We start from the raw sequence: 14,127 nt of genomic DNA on the forward strand, positions 1-14,127 counted from the left end.
TAGAGTCTTATTCATGAGTGTGAAACACACCACATTTTTGAATAAGTGGCAATAAGATGATTAGGAAACTCAACTACTTCCACAACTCTATAGTCTTGAGTTAGAATTTAACTCTAAAATGTCTCTATCTTAATCCTTATATGATGTTTTTTGGAATATAAACACTCAAAGGGCATATGCTAGAAGGAACGCGTGAGAGAATGTGTGATGAATAACTACTCAAGTTCTTGTTGGCCTTTGGTTCAAGAATGTGACTAATCTTGACTTTAGTGTTGCTTTACAAGGGTTGTCTCATGCCATGAAGAATGAATTCATAAAAACTCAAGAAGAAGGGAGGTTGTAGTCCCCAATAACCCATATGTGGGTATGCTAGAAAGTAGAGTTAGAGACTTCACTAGAATGAATCCTTCAAAATTTCATGGTTGTAAGGTTGAGGAAGATCCTCAAGAGTTAATTTATGAGGTGTATATAAAGTTGATGAGTGACGCCAATAGAAGAGGTGGAATTCGCCGCTTATCAACTTAAGCTTTTCGCTCAAGTATGTTTCAACCAATGGAAGGAAGAGAGGGCGGCTGATGCAGGTCCTCCTGACTGGGAATATGTTCAAGGTTTTTTTGCTTGATATAAAATGGGCGGAGTTACTTTAATTCATCCATGTTCTTCAAGAAAATACGAGTGTGGAGGAGTATGTTTTGAAGTACACACAATTGTCTTGATATAATCCTACTATGGTTGTCGATCCAAGGAATGAAAGAGTTAACTTTTTGGAATATCCGAAATTTTTGTTAATGAATGTCATGCACCCATTCTTATTAACGATATCAAAATTTCTCTTCATACGGTTCGTTCACAAAAAATTGAAGAGGAGAAACTTAAGAAAAGGTCTAGGTAGGCGAAGAGGTTAAAGATGATGAATCATTACTTTTAAACTTCAAGGTCCAAGAAACATGAAGGTCTATGTTCCGAAAATGTATTCCGGTCCATGTTCCTCTAATACTATACCTATTAAATTCAACAATGATAAAATGGTAATATATCTTTGTTTACTACTTGTGCTAAACATGAATGGATGCATGGGGGTAAATATCTAGCCGCTTCTGATGCATGCTTTTGTTTTGGCAAGACCTATCATAAGATCGGGTATTGCCAATCTGATGTTAATGATGATAGATATAACGTCTACGGGGTCAATATTTACCTCTTTAGGTTCTATTTGAAGTCAGAAGCAAAACAATTTTATACTCTCGAGACTCGTCATGTGCAAAAGGGTTTTCCCGATGTGGTTCGCGGTATGACTAAATTCTTCCATTTGATGTTTATGATTTTGTTGATCCTAGTGCTACCTTGACTTTTGTGATTTCATATGTGTCTATAAGGTCTAATATTATTTTATATGTGTTATACCATTTTCTTTTTTTATTCCTATTAGTGAATCTATTATGGCTGAGGGATTATATATAAAGTGTCCTATAACCTCATCCAATAGCGTCACTAATGTTAATCTTGTAGAGCTTTATATGTTAGTTTTAATTTATCATTTGTAGGGATTGGCTACATTCATATTATGCATCTTTTTACCGTAAAACTCAACTAGTTGAGATTCAGTTTTCAAATGACCCTATCCTAGAGTGGAAAGAGGAAATTTCTATGAAAAATAGTTAGTTTATCTCTTCTATTAATGAGAGGAAAATTATTTCTAAGGGTTCAATATATCATCTTTTTGGGTTAGGTACATGACTTTTAAAACCCCTACTCTTAAGTAAGTACCCATTGCCAATGATTTTATGTTAGTATTTCCCGATGATTTATATTGTATTTCTTTCAGAAAAGAAATAACTTTTATATGGACCTCTGGTTGTGTTTGTTCAAAATAAAGATGGTTCAGTTCATATCAGTATTGACTAGTGCAAAATTGTAAATGGTCAATATAAAGAACAAATATTATCTCCGAGTATAGATGATTTTGTCGATCAACATCAAGGAGCATGTTTCTTCTGTAAGATCAAACTCAGGTCAGGTTACCACCAACTAAGGGTGAATAAAGATGACATTCCCAAGACATCTTTCAAAACTCGATATGGTCCCTATGAATTTAGGTTAATGTGCATATTATTGACTAATTATCGGAACCCATTTATGGATTTGATGAATATGGTATTTAGACAAACCTTGATATGTTTGTGATTCGTATTAGGCTCATGGTGCATACTGACCATTATCCATTGAGGTATCTGAATGGCTAAGAAGGACAAAAAACCAAGATAAATTAGAGGTGTTTCTACTGCAAGAGTTTGATTTTGAGGAAAAAGATGGAAAGAGAACAAAGAATAATGTGGATGATTACTTGTGAAAACTAGAGGAGGAAGTTATTATCAAGCTAGAAGATGCGATAAAGATTAATGATGCATTCTTTGATGAATAGGTATTGGCTACTTCATATGATCTTATGCCTTGGTGGGACATTGCTTACTTTTTGGGCAAGTGATTTAATACTATAAAATTTGACATTCTCTCAAAGGAAATATTTCATGTTTGATGTGTATAATTTCATTTGGTATGAGCCTTACATGTTTTGTGCTTGTGATGATTAGATTATACATCATTATGTTCGTGAGGTGTAGATGAGGAGTATACTAGAGGTATGGCATTAATCGCAAGTTGGTGGGCACCATAGTGGTATATGTACTAAAATTCTGTGGTTTGGGTAAAATTTCCCTACCATCCACAGAGATGCTCATGATTTAACTAAGTCTTGTGATTCTTGCCAGCGTGGAGGAGGAATTCTAAAAAAGCATGAACTATCAATAAACCTAATACAGGGGATTGTACTTTTTGATGTTTTGGGTATTGACTCCAACGGTCCGTTTGTTAATTCAAATGGGATGAAGTACATTCTTATGGCATTTGAATATGTATCAAAGTGGGTTGAAGTAGTCGCACTTTTTTTAAAAAAAGGAAAGAGTGTCACCGTATTCCTCCAAAAGAATATGTTCTCCATGTTTTGTACACCAGGGGGAATCATAAGCCATGGAGGTTCTAACTTTTGTAATAAATTTATCAAGTTGTTTCTTGATAAGTATAGTGTTCCCCATAGTGTATCAAGTGTTGATGAAGATTTATAGTCTGATTGCACTGCATTCAAAGCTCCCATAGGTATGTCCGCCTTCAAATTTGTATATAAAAAGTATTGTTATTTTCTTGTAGAGATGACTCAAAAAGAAATCTGGGCACTAAAAAGATTAATTTGGATGAGGGTGTTGCATCAATTTAAAGAATTTATAAGATGAATGAGCTTGATGAATTTTGCCTAAAATCATATGAAAGTTCAAGATTATACAAGAAGTACGATTATCAAAATAGCAGAAAGCATAAATTTGATTCCAGTGATCAGGTGCTATTATTTAACTCAAGGTTACACTTTTTTCTACACAAAATCAAGTCTTAGTGGACTAGAAGATTCATAATAACGCAAGTATTTCTATATAGAGCGGATGTAATCTAGACAAGGAAGGAACGAAGTTCAATGTGAACAGTCAAAGAATAAGGATCTACCTTGGGAATTCTATGAGTGTCCTTGAGGTGATAAATGAGTGGGTGTTCATAAATTCTAAGTAATCAAGGTGTCTACATCGTGTTGCAACGTTAAATCAAGTACAGCTTGAGAGGCAACTCAAGATGTATAATCTAGCTAACTACCGGAGTTTATGCAACAATATAGGTTTTTTTCATAAATTTTTAGTTTATATATATATATATATATATATATATATATATCTCTGCGTGTGTGTGTGTGTGTGTTTATCAATTTGTTCACGTGCTGGAGAGTTAAAGATAGAATACGGTCCATGTCTAAAAAGTGTCAAGAAAATGTTAAGAGGAAATCTTAATGTTTGGCGCGTATGGAGGGAAGAAAGAGAAATTAGTAGAAATTAGGTTGATGTGGTGATCTAGGGGTCTAATTAATAGTTTTTTGTAAATCTACATATCTTGATAGGCATCCATGGATCCTAAGTATGTATCAAATTTTCATAAAATTTAAGAGCGAATGGCTAAACACATTGACGGACCTTTAACGGGGTTTTGTGTGTCCAAGGGTTAGAGACGACCTTACATGGACCAGTACTAAAATAAAAACCTCCATCATTAAAATTAAGCCCCCATTCCCACCCCCCAACAATTTAAAATTATTCTTAGAACTAAAAATAAACCTCAAAATCCCTCAATTTCATCTATATAATCTTCCCCTTCAATTGTTACTCCCATTTCCCCCATATCTCTCCCAAAATACATTTTCCCCATTTGCATATTTTTTCCAACTTCTCTTATTAAACAAAAACTTATTCTAGTTTAGGTTCGTTATCAAGTTGATTTGGTCAGAATCAAGAAGTCCGTGCGAAATCTTACTAAAGAGGGAAGTCAAAACCAACACACTCCACAATTTTTTGCTTATAAGGTAATCGATTTCATCAAAACATTAAATTTTTTTTCATTGATTAAGTTGAAAGCAACAATGTTTTACTTGAACTTGGTTAGGAATTTGCATGATAATTTTGTTTGAACTAGTGCTAAAACAACCCTTGGAACAATGGTATTTTAAAGTGTTTCAAAATTTTAACTAATAAAGTTGATTTGATGTCTAAGTGTGTATGTTAACATAGGATTTTCAAAACTTGTATAATTTAATATTAAATTTGAATGATTGAAACTGTAGAAGGATGGACTATCCCATAATATGTTGAAATGCATTTGTAGACTCAAAATAGTCGTGGACCGTGGTTCGTAGACCGTAAATCAACTGCACATAAAATTTGGCTAAGTGCTTAACCATGGTGTGGACTTTGGTCCGTTGTTCGACCAATGGACCATTCTTCACATTTGTGGTTCCCCATCTGAAACATAAAATTTGACTCCCTAATTTATGGAGGGAATCCTTGGTCCATCTTTTGATTGACACTCCATAGGTACTCACACATTACTCACAAACAATACCTACTGCCTAGAACTTTTTAAATTTTTTATCTAAGTCTAAATGGTGTTCGAATTTTTTTCCTTGGTTACTTTTTCCTTATATAAATACGAACTAAGCTTCTATAGGTACCATGGCACCTAAAAAATTATCTGAGTACGCCATGAAAAGAAATTCTAAGTTTTTCTCCTTCTCGACATTCGCTTGATGAGTCTAGTAGGGATGAGAATGTTCCGGATACCACCAGAGGCTCCCTCAGATCCCCTTGGACTATGAGGAACAGGGCTATGCAGGTTATATCTTCAAGTAAAAAGGTAAAGGTCACCGCCACCAGTCATAGGAGAGGGTTTCACCTGCAGAAGCATTGCATTTCGGCTTTGGTTCCAACACCATTTTCATTTTTTCATCTGATTCCGATAGCACATAGGTTGCTTAGTAACAACCCTACATGAGAGAGATCCAGCTCACAGCACCCCTTATACGAATAGTTGGTGTGTTTAGGGGCATTACCATATATATTTATAGGAATAGCCTAAATAAGGACTAAAATGTAGCCCATCTGATTACTGAGGAACCCGGGCTTTGACATAGAGCCTACATATGATGCTATCCATCCATGATCTACTTCAGTAGTAAAAGTTTGAGTTGGTGACAGAAAATCTAGGTAGATAAAGCGAGGAGATGTTGCACGTGTTCGATGCCTCATGTGGTTCCACTGTCACAAATTATTTGCCACTACGCCCCAATACTTTGGATCAAAAACCCCTCTTAACCATCATGGTGTGGGGGCTCTCATTTTCCATTTTGAGACAAACACATGCCATTTCATTCAAGGTCCAACACACTCTGCCTATTAATACATCATAGTATAACTACAAAATTGGAATAGTTCAGGGTTAAGCTTTCTAAGACTCCAAGGATAGGAAGTTGCTACATTTCTTGTTGGACCAATTTATTAATGAGGATGGAGATATACTGGTGTTGATCAAAATGACAAAATCTGAATTTAGGGGCCAAAATTTCCATCATCCGTATGAGACTGTCCACCAAACAGGTGGACAATGTTCTTACCTAGGATCGGGCGATGGTCCTTGTTACACTACAGGCATGACTAGAGGTTTAACTTTTCCCAAATTATAATTACTGAGATTCATGAGAGGGTCCTTCAAAAGGAATAACCATACCCTTCCCATGCATGATATTCTATTTATGCAAACACTTTACTCTTCCAATATGGCACTCTAATATATTTATTGAGGTGACCAAGACAGTGGATGTTGGGATCCTATACGATGAAATAAGCCTCGCTTCCCCTGGGTGGAGTACAGTAGTTATCGTTCCTCCTCTGGGTGATGACTTAGTGTAAGAGGTCTATTACCTTACGACAAAAGAATCTAATGATACATTCAAACGTATCACTATCACGGATGCATAAGCTCCCCTTTCCACTAACAAGTATAGTGGTAAGCTCGTCCCAAACCACATGCCCCTCAAGATCCACTTTGGTTCTTCAGCCCCAAGTAGAGAAGTTGGACACTCAAATAGCTACCTCTGTGCAGCATAAGCCCTAGATGTACACATCGGAGTAGTCTGAGCATCGTATGGAGCGGAAGATGGACAACAAGATTTAGGCGATCCAAATATGGCTAGATGGAATTTAAATTGAGATTCTTGGAATGCTTGCACCGACCATTCACCTTACAACATTCAAGATTGAGTTGTCTAGGCTTAGTTTTGCTGGTTATGCTCTTCTATACCCTGTTGAGATTGAAAAGAGACTGTACAGTTGGATGTAGCCCAGAGGTAGTCTTTTATAGATGAGGAATTGTGTGTGCAACACACTCTTGATGTTTATGTTGACCCTTCTAGTTTGAGTAGACCTATTGAGGGTGTTCCCACTTTTGACGAGGGTGCTACTAATGGTTTTACTATGGTTGATCCAATGTATTATGTATAATCTGACACAACATGTCTTGAGGGGTCTTCTGTTTATATACGCCATAAGCTAGCTTCACCATATGCTTTATTTTTCATTTTTTTTGGTGTAGTGAGGAAAATTACACCATCTTTATATAGAGGATGGGGTAAATAGGACATGTGTAATAGGGTGTAGTGTGAGTAACCCAACTTATAACCTTTATTAGGGTTTTCTTACATGTGTTTATTTTCCCAAGTAATTATTTTACTTTTATGTTGAACTGATATTTGTAGGATTGTATGTGTAGAAGTAGATAAAAATAATGAAAGCATGATGGTGTAAGAGCATGAAATAGATACCTTTCAGAAAATTTTGAAATGTGCAGCATCAATAGGCTTAATGAGTTTAATGTGTTGGATTTGTGTGTGACATGATAGGAGCTGATATAATAGAATGTCTTAAGCTGGACGTGAACAAGGTGCTTCAATAATCAATAATGAAACAACGTACCATGAGTGCGTGAGTAAACTATGTTTATGCAGTATGTGTCAATGTAGAACTTGCCTTGTTTGTCCTACTAACATAATATATGCTAGAAATTTCGAAATGATCATAGTCCCTTGTTCACAAAAGTTCAGATAAGCCATAAAGGATCAAACCAAAAGAAATAAATGCTCTCTTTGATCTAATGTTTGATCCTAATGAATACCACTTATTTTAAAACACCTAACTCACCTTCCCTTACACATTGTTTTTTCCTTGTCCTTAAACATGTGAACCTTAAGTTAGGCCAGAATATTAAGTTGGGGGTGGCTATTTCAAAAGTTACCTTAGTCATGGCCTTTGTCAGATATAAGATATTACTCCTCAACCCATTTAAAATATATAAGTTGAGGGAGGCTATGAAAATGTAAACTAAAATAAAAGGGTGTAATATTATTTTTTGTAGTAGTGATCCTAGTAACTAGTTTAAAGAGTGTGTGAAGTGAAATATGGGAAAGCCTATGTTATTTAGCACTAATGGTATTGGAAGTCACTTCTGATCCTGAATGTTGAAGGAATCCTCAAGCTTAATATCATAGTTTTTGTGTCACAAAGCATTTCTTTAAAGTTAGGGAACTACTTATATTGTTGGGAATTGTTACCTTAGTGATTGTTTAATGTGTATGTGGTGATATCTATTAGTCTGTCAATGTCATGTTTTGATCCTCATGAATTATCCTGTTGTGTCTAAATGAAAATATTTGTACTAATAGATGTAATTTATTTATAATCCAGGTGATTGCTTGAGTCTGTATGTTTGCTTGTACATGTGCGTCGTTTAGTGTGTTGCTTGAAAACAAATATGTTTTAGTTGAGGGTCTTTATATACCTTGAGTTTATGGTGTTTTTTAGGCATTTGACATGTTTTTAATTTTTTTTGGTTATTTCTTTTATTAGATATAATATTTTTATGTAATCTATGCAGGAAATTGGTTCGGAGGACGTTGAGAAGAAAACGAACTAAAGTTGTAGAAGAATAAGTCGACGGAGCCAAGCCACGAATCGTATGTCCAATGATTTTACATAAGTGATGAATCAGGGATGTGAGTTCAAACAAGTATAATCAAGTGTGGAATCTAGAGCCGAACGATTCCCCATAGAATTAAGGATTGATCATCCTACATGATCGTTGTTTTTTATCAGAAAGTGGATTTCCATTACCTGAACCACATAGGGATAGAATAAACTGTAATCAAATTCATAGACCGTAGGTCAATCCTTTTTTGAAATTCCTAAAATATTTTTGATGTACTCAAACCACAGAGGATAACTGCACACCATAGATTGATCCTTGGTTCGTAGGTCATGTCGGCGATCAAAAACTCTGTCTGACCCTATTTTCTTTATTTTCGTTTCCTAGTTGGCATAGAATTTAAATACTAGAAATATGACTTGTTATTTCTCTTTTAAGGGGTTAGACCCTATTGGAGACTATTTTTTTGTATTTTGGAATAATTTGCGAACTTTTAGGAATTTAATTGATAACGTTTGTTTTTGCAATTAGCACATTAAATTTCAATTAAAGATTTTGATTTTGATCTATTTATAATTATAAGTTCATGATTTATTTTAACCTTTATATAATTGTGAATTCTGAATCATGAGTAGCTAAATTCACAACTAGGGTTGCGGGAACCATGAGTAATAACAACATATGACCAATAACTATGTAATTGTTGCATAGTGGTTGTGAATGTATTGTTAATCATTTTATTTAAAGTCTTTCTAGTGGTGTGCAATTTTATAATTCGCCTCGTTCCTACTTGCCCTTACCAAGGGGGTTATCAATGAGAAAAGGATTAAATAATGGAGATTTAGTTAAGGATTTGTTGCTATCTAACAGTCTGTCTTTAATAAGTTCATCTGAGGGTGAATACACAACAAGATTGACACAATGAAAATTTCTTGAGTAAAGATCAGGGTCAGTAAAGAAGACACCCGTTGACTTACAAAGTTATGTGGTAAAAGTTCCTAGTTGGATTACCAATCAATTAGGGACACCTTACTTATCAGCTTTGCATGTCAAACACTAGGATAGAATAGAAATTATTAGAAATATTGTGTTAAGATATTTTGGAAACACATACACCCTAGTTTCAATCTTATATTAATATTTTAAAGTGTGAATATTGTTCATTTGTTTCTTAATTATTCAAACAAACAACATGTCGTTTTATATACAAAAACCTCCTATTTACTTTTCTCGTAAATAGTTTAACCAAAAAGAGATAATCGTTAGTTAAGTTTAAGGGTCAACCATATTCATTGTGTGATCCATCCTAACATACAATTTGGGATCATTATTTGACAAAGACTTCTTATACTTGGAGAAGTAATTTTCATATATCATGCATTTGCATTTTCCAAGTGTTCCTGCTAACTATATATTTCAAATAGATATTTCATAATTTCATCCTTATTAGCTTTAACATGAATTAGACTACCCATGGACTTCTGACCGAGCGTAACAAGATTAGCTTTTTCGAGATGATATGAAATGCCAATATCATAGTCATTTAAAAGTTCTAATCAACTCCTTTGTTGTTTTTTCAACTCCCGCTACTTAAAAAAAATACTAAAGGCCCTCATGGTAGGTGAATATATCAATATGAACTCCGTATTTATAATTTGACCAAATTTTTAAGAAAAAGACAACGAAGGAAACCTCAACATCATGAGTAGGATAATTTTGCTCTTGAAAATGCAACGGTTTAAAGGCGTATATGATAACCTTAACATGATGCCGAAGAATAAAACCTAGTACAATTCTCGAGGGATTGTAATAGATAACATACTCTTATTTTCATCTGGAATAGTTAGCATAGGTATTTTAGTAGGACCTTTTTTAGTTCCTTAAAGCTCTATTTGTATGCCTATATCCATTAAAACTGATTTTCCTTATGTTTCCATTTTTTCAGTGGTGCAGATATAGAAAAGAATCCTTCTACAATCCTTTGGTACTACCCTAAAACAGAATCTTTCCACAAACCTTTGGTAATACCCTACAAAGCCTAAATAGTTGCAAACCTATATTTCATTCAAGGTCCTTGATCAAGTTACCACTACTTCAATCTTTTGTCCATAAACCTTAATTCCATTACTACTAATAACATGAATAAGAAAAACTATTGAACCTAGACAAAAATCTCATTTAGAGAATTTAGCATATAACCTGCAATCTTAGAGTGTTTTCAATATAGCTTGCAAGTGTTCAACATGCTCAACTTTTGACCATGAGTATATCATAATGTCAATATTAAAATTAATTAAAAATTCCTCCAATAATGGCTTAATGACCCTTTTTATAAAATCGATAAGAATGTTAGGGATTTTTGAAGCCCGAAGTACATGACAAGTAATTAAAAATTACTTCCTTGACTCACAGTTGATGGTAACCATACAAAAAATTGTCCTTCGAAAAGTATTTTGCACCATGTAACTAGTTGAATGTATCATCAACCCCTTAATGATGATATTTATTCTAAATGGTGACTTTATTTAGTGGTCTATATTCAAAACACATTCATAAGGAGACATCTTTCTTTTAAATAAAGAGCACTTGAGCACCCCATCAGGATGTACTTTTTCTGATAAAGCCTTTATCGAGGAACGTCCTTTATGTTTTCCTTTAATGATCTTATCGTTTTAGGTACCATACTATAGCATAAGAAATTTCAATTTTTGGGGGAACGCCTGCATGATCAATCGTGAATATCATCAGAAATTCATTCACAGTAAGAATTAACTAAAAAGTTGTTGGCTCCTTATCAATGTCTGTCACATCAACCATGTGGTATATTCTACCTTTTGCAATGACTTTCAATCCCTAAGGTATGAAATAAACTTAACGTGGGATGTGGCTCCATTATCTTTCAATTCAAGGGCTGGCTCACTTTTAAATAGAATCGTAATATCTATGTATGACAATCAATATTAACATAGCAAGTTTCAAACCAATACATACCCTTGATGACATCGAAGTATAGAATAATAAATTCAACTAAATTAGAGGATTTTTTACAATCATTACTTAATATTGTACAATCTCAACATGCACGATTAGCTAAAATAGTGTCACAAATCGAGTAGACACCTCAACGGGTTGTGGTAACAACTAATTTCATGTCAAACTTACCATCACTAAAAAGATCATTATATGAAGATATAGCTACAAGATCTATCAATGAATAAAAAACTTTAGAACATATCGTAAATATACCTGAGAACATTGGGGGAGGACTCTAAATCTTTTCAACATGTGAGAGCATAATACTAATTCTAGCCAAAACTAGAACATAATGTGTCTGACCCACCTCTTGATGTATCGTTGATTAAAGTTGCTTTCAATGAATTTTTCTAAGAGTTGTATGTGCGTAGATCCTTTTTATTGTAGTTTAAACATGTTTTTGTGTTGTTCCACTCATATACTGTGGTTACACGGTATTATTAATACGTTTACCTTAAGTTTAGTGTTTCCAAAAGCCTTTTTGTGCTAATTTTTAAATAAGTTTCTCTTTATTTACAGGAAATCTATCCAAAGATGAATGCGGAGATTTTGAGCGAAGAAATGCAGAAGAGACCGCCTAAAGAGCTTGTGACGGTCCGTCGTGGTTGTAACGGTCCGTAGGTGGCAGCGTAGTGCAGCTGCTGAAGGAAGATGGGGAAGTCTGACCAAGTGTAGGGTTACGGAGTCCATAATGGTCCGTCGAGTGTATGACGGTCCGTCCTGCAGGTTCATCATAAAGTTCAGAGAAGTAGTCCCAGTACCCATATTTCAAGAGTTTTAAGTGTTTTGAAACGAAGACCCTCGACGGACCGTTGTGCCTTTGATGGTCCGTCATACTTGTTGTCGAGGGTAATGAAGAGAGCAGCAGAAGAAAATGCATAAGTATGGGACGATGGAGTCCATGACGGTCCGTCATGACCACGACGATCTGTCGCGAGGACTGTCGACCAAGCCGCATTTTGACAGATTTCCAGCAAATAGAGTCCTTGTTTGATTAGGTTTTTATTTTCTATAAATAGTTCGAAAAAACTTGTTTTTGAGGTTAGACTCCGTATTGTTAGACACTGTATTGTTAGACTTTTGATTATCATTAGACTTTTTATGAGATTCTTGATTACTTTGAGATTCTTGCAAGGGATTATTGATGATTAACCAAGCAAACTTTCGGATTTTACTCTTTCTCATTGATGTAAGTGTAACGACCTGTTTAGTCGTTTTGAGCAGCAGATTTTATTTCTAGAAAAACTGGCTGAGACGACGGATCCCACGACGGACCGTCATGGGCACGACAGACCATCATGGGCACGACGGACCGTGGTGGGGATCTCGTTCCAAAACACTTAGATTTCTTAAATTTGGGTACTGAAATCGACTCTCTTAACTTCGTGATGTAATGGCAGGACGGACCGTCACAGGAGTGACGGACCGTCAAAGGCCCTTCAGTAAATTTCAGTCTCTGAACTCTGTGACGACTAAGCAGGACGGACCGTCGCAGGCACGAAGGCCCGTCACAGACTGCGTAATCCCAGGCTGGGTCCTATTTCGGTTAAAATGTTTTAAGGGGCGTTTTGGACTATTCCTGCTATAATTATAAATCTAGTGGGTTAATGTTAATAATTTAACTACTGGAGGTTAAAGGACAGAACCTTGAATTAATTAATGGGTTAATTTATCATCTTTTATACTTAATTATATGCTAATTAGGGTAAAACGAAGAGGGTTGGAATAAGAAAAATAGAAAGAACAAGAGAGGGAGAAACGATCGAGATACAGAGGAACTAAGAGGGAAACAACGCTTTGGGGAATTTGCTCGCTTGATCACGAATCTTCGGTGGAGGTAGGTTATGGTTTTTATGCTATTCGTAGTAAACTCTTAATAGCGAATGATATGTATTGGGTAGTGTTGTAAACCCTTCTATATGCTTAATTGTATGCTTGCATGAATGTGATTATATAATTGTGATAACATAAGCATGATGAAGCTATTGAATCCTAAATCTTGAAAACCCTAATATACTTTGTTAATGATGATGCCTTGGTAAAAAAGAAGGCTTGATGAACGAAAGTAGTTAGATTAGGATATCGGGTGCCACATTCAGGTACCAGGATAGTATATGAGGATCGGAGTATCACGTTCGGACACAAGGATAGTATATGGATTGGGTGCCAAGTTCCGGTACCAGGATAGTATATGAGGATCGGAGTGTCACGTTCCGACACCAGGATAGTATATGGATCGGGTGCCACGTTCCGGTACCAGGATAGTATATGGATCGGAGTGCCACGTTCCGACACTAGGATAGAATATGGATCGAGTGTCACGTTCCGACACCAGGTTAGTATGATGAGGATCAGAGTGTCACATTTCAACACCAGGATAGTTATGGAGCGGAGTGTCACGTATCGACACGAGAGAAATAAAGATAATGAATCTTGAAAGATGTTAATATACTCAATTTAATGAACCTAATTCCCAAATAAGTATGATAGGGAGGCGTGAGTCCTCATTGATGTGCTTGTTGTTATGACCAAGGGTTAAGGTAATTGTAAATGCCGCATGTTGAGTATTGTAGTTGATTTTATGATATTATCTTAAATATACTTTTTTCTATTTTGAGTTGGCCGATGATATCTACTCAGTACTCGTGTTTTGTACTGACCCCTAGTTGTAATTTTTTTCTTTGTTATTTGTGG

This window comes from Solanum lycopersicum, chromosome 8 (genome assembly GCF_036512215.1).
Source record: "Solanum lycopersicum chromosome 8, SLM_r2.1".
Lineage (NCBI taxonomy): Eukaryota > Viridiplantae > Streptophyta > Magnoliopsida > Solanales > Solanaceae > Solanum > Solanum lycopersicum.